The sequence below is a fragment of the Rhynchophorus ferrugineus genome, unplaced genomic scaffold (genome assembly GCF_030347505.1).
Source record: "Rhynchophorus ferrugineus isolate W39M unplaced genomic scaffold, kcgeb_rfMv2 rfM2, whole genome shotgun sequence".
In the NCBI taxonomy this organism is placed as follows: Eukaryota; Metazoa; Arthropoda; class Insecta; order Coleoptera; family Curculionidae; genus Rhynchophorus; species Rhynchophorus ferrugineus.
The window spans coordinates 84,392,392-84,396,522 of NW_027472581.1; the positions used below are offsets into that span (position 1 = coordinate 84,392,392).

The following is a 4,131-nucleotide window of genomic DNA, read 5'->3' on the forward strand; positions in this document are numbered from 1 at the left end:
ATATCTAAGTAAATATAATGTTTTGATCTTAAATGTCTTTTCTCAAAATATTGAAATGTTTAATAAACAATAACCCGAACGAAAAATTTTCCGAATATATTTCTTTATATTCGGAAAATTCTAATATTTTATATTCGGGTAATTTTCGGTATTTCCTTATTTACGAAGCTTGCTAATTTCAGTTATAATCACAGTTTTAGCCATAGGTCCGCAACCAATTATACACAAATTTTTTTATTTTGGTTTGTACTAGAAATTGGAATTTAATATTCTTGATATGTTTTAATCTAATTTTCTGCTACTTTTAGGTTCTAATTCGTTAACATTATTCAACACGAAGATACTACTTAGCAAAAAGCATGAGACAAACGTAAAATGATGAGGTTTGCCATCTATTACAAGCAATTACACACCTGGGATCTGGGAAATTACAAAAACAATTATTAATATTCCTTATAATTCGCAGACAAGAATTTTAATATTCAAAATTTTAGTTATCACTAAGCTAAGAAAATTCAATTATAATTAAAATTAGGAGCTCTATATGTATACAGAATATTTGATCTCAGTTAATGTGAAGGAGATATTAAGACTATTTTGAAGCACTGGACAGGACAATGAAAATCGTTAGAAAACATGAAAAGTCTAATAATTAGCGTTGGGAACTGGCGACTGAAAATAGTCGAAACAGTCGATAGTTGAATTGGTGGATAGTAAAAAACTAGCTACTGAATATAATAATTGGAATTTCAGTCAAATTCAGACTTCTTCTGTTTTTCTATTCGTGATGTATGAATTCCTTCCCATACCAATTTTGAGAGAGGAATGGACGAAGATAATTGTTTGATTTTTTGTGCTATTATTTTAAACAATTTTAAATTGGCAAGTGGCTATGTGAAAAGATTAATGGAATAATGATCCCCAAATATATTTAATCGTATGTTAATGTAATGTAACAAAATGACATAATGTAACAAAATTAATTGTTTTATTTCCATTTCTTTGAAATGTATTTACTAATTTTTTTAACCATGTCATCAGTGAGATGGAGATATACATATTCCTTTTAGAATTTTTTTTAGGATATAAAAGGAAATAGATAATTCCTGTAATTTATTACGTTCAAAATAACACTTTCATTCAAATGATGTAACATTATTTTTATATTTTATATATTTGCCTTGATTATAAATATAACATATTTGTATTATATTTTCTGAATCAATTTTATCAAGTATTAATCAATATATATCAATAATAGTTTATTCTTCAAACACTTTAGTTCAGGTAGTAGGTTAATAATATTTAATGGTGGGGGAATTATCTATTGTAAAAGAAATAAAATACATAATTTATAGTTATAACTTTTTATTAATAAACATAAAATATTATAAATAAATATATCAATTAAAATCAGTCTTCTTTTAAATAACAAAGAAAATAATATGTTAGGTATCACAAAAATGATATGGTCATTTACATATCTACGCTTACAACAGCTTAAAAGCCATTTATCTGCTATATGCTTAATCTACTTCTTCGATTGTCGGTCCTCCTTGCCTGGCACCTCCAAATCCACCGGCTTGTTGACCACATCCTCCTGGCATGTGCGTTGACGAGTTACCACCTTGTGGCCCAGCTCCGTATAATTTCGCCATAATTGGGCTACATTTCGAGGTCAACTCTTTCTGTCTATGTTCAAATTCTTCCTTTTCTGCTAACGTATTGCTGTCCAACCACCTCAAAGCTTCATCACATTCCCTTTCCACAGTAGACTTATCTTCAGAACTCAGTTTGTCACCGCAGTCTTGTATGGCCTGTTTCAGTTGGAAAATATATGCTTCCAGTCCATTACGTGCTGCCACTTTTTGTCTTTGTTGTTCATCTTCTTCCTTGTATCTTTCTGCTTCTGATAACATGCGATCAATGTCGGCTTGGGACAATCGTCCCTTATCGTTCTTGATGGTGATATTACGAGATTTTCCGGAGCTGGTGTCCTTTGCTGAAACGTTCAATATGCCGTTGGCATCCAGGTCAAATGTGACTTCGATTTTCGGTACCCCTCTTGGAGCGGGTGGAATGCCGGTCAAGTCGAAAGTACCCAGAAGATTATTATCTTTGGTCATGGCACGTTCACCCTCAAACACTTGAATGGTGACGGCTGGCTGATTATCAGAGTAAGTGGTGAATGTCTGCGATTGTTTACATGGAATCCTGGCGTTCCTTTCAATAATTTTGGCCATGACACCACCAGCTGTTTCGATACCCAAGGAGAGCGGAGTGACATCTACCAATAGCACGTCTTGAATCTTTGAATCCTGCTCACCGTTCAGCACTGCAGCCTGGACTGCAGCTCCGTATGCGACTGCTTCGTCCGGATTAATGGACAGATTCAGTTGCTTTCCATTGAAGAAGTTCTGGAGCAGTTGCTGGATCTTTGGAATCCTAGTGGAACCACCTACAAGAACGATATCGTGGATGGAACCTTTATCCATTTTAGCATCAGTTAAGGCCTTCTCGACTGGTTGAAGTGTACCGCGGAATAAATCAGCATTCATTTCTTCAAAACGTGCCCTAGTGACTTTGGTGTAAAAATCGATGCCTTCGAATAGAGCGTCGATTTCGATGGATGCTTCCGTACTGGAACTCAATGTCCTTTTTGCTCTCTCAGCTGCAGTCCTTAATCGTCTTAAAGCTCTGGGATTAGTTTTCAGGTCCTTCTTAAATTTCCTTTTGAATTCTTCTGCCAGGTGCATGACTAACCTGTTGTCGAAATCTTCACCACCAAGATGAGTGTCACCGGCTGTGGCTCTGACTTCAAACAGTGATCCCTCGTCGATGGTTAGAATGGAGACGTCAAAAGTACCTCCACCCAAATCGAATATTAGAACGTTTCGTTCTCCTTTGAGATTCTTGTCCAAGCCATAGGCTAAAGCGGCTGCCGTTGGTTCATTAATAATTCTCAATACATTTAATCCTGCAATAACTCCTGCATCTTTGGTGGCTTGTCTTTGGGAATCGTTGAAATAAGCTGGTACGGTAATGACAGCATCCCTAACGTTGGTTCCTAGATAAGCTTCGGCAGTTTCCTTCATTTTTGTTAAAACCATCGAGCTGATTTCTTCAGGAGCAAACTGTTTAACTTCTCCTTTGAATTCTACTTGCAGTTTAGGTTTTCCTTGGTGGTTCGTTACTTTGAAAGGCCAATGTTTAAGATCCGCTTGAATCTTCGGGTCATCGTATTTACGTCCAATCAACCTTTTGGCATCAAAGATGGTGTTGGAAGGATTTAAAGCTACCTGGTTCTTGGCGGCGTCTCCAATAAGTCGTTCGCTTTCTGTAAAAGCAACGTAACTTGGTGTTGTCCTGTTACCCTGGTCGTTGGCGATTATTTCCACTTTTCCGTGCTGCCACACCCCCACACAGGAGTAGGTGGTGCCCAAATCGATACCGATTGCTGGAGCTTTAACCATTTTTCTGATGTGTACAATTTGTTACCTTCACAATACAACAATAAAATTTAATACTGGATATTAAGAAAATAATTATTCGCTTGTGCGCTTCTCGAGCTGTAATAGCTTCGCTTGTTCACTCTAGCTATTTTCAAGTTAGACTGATAGCCGCATCCTATCGGCCCGCTTATATACCGACAGTGAGAAGATTTCGCGTTTGTTTTCGCATATTCCGGAACGGTCTAGAACGTTACCGTTACTATAGAGGTAAACAACGCCTGTCTAATATAGAACATCATAGAACGAATTCCGTATTTTTTTATTAGTATAATTAATATCTATTTTTATAATGTTAAATTTTATGTATATGTTATCAAATGTATTAATACAAATGTATCAATATATTATCAATGAAATAAAAGTGTGGACATTGATAAATTAAAATAACTTATAATTATTTTTATTAAATTCAAGTGATAATTTTATAGAAATTTTAAACAATTAATCCTGTTTGTTTCTTATATTTTTGAGTTTGTTTTTTACCAACTAGGGCTTATGTGAACTGGATGTGATCCTCAACGTAGACTTCAAACTACGAATGCCGAAAAAATATCGATATATCGATTTTTTTGGCCGATTAATTTTTAACCTATATATCTATATTTTTGTAAGCCGACAT

General features: G+C 35.1%; 1 pseudogene across 1 annotated transcript; it reads right to left on the reverse strand.

Annotated features, from left to right (window-relative positions):
- Nucleotides 1-1,351: 1,351 nt before the first annotated feature.
- LOC143191531 (heat shock protein 70 A1 pseudogene) lies at nt 1,352-3,619 on the reverse strand (annotated as a pseudogene). The gene has a single exon (XR_013004534.1). The product of XR_013004534.1 is annotated as a heat shock protein 70 A1 pseudogene (transcript).
- Nucleotides 3,620-4,131: the final 512 nt, after the last annotated feature.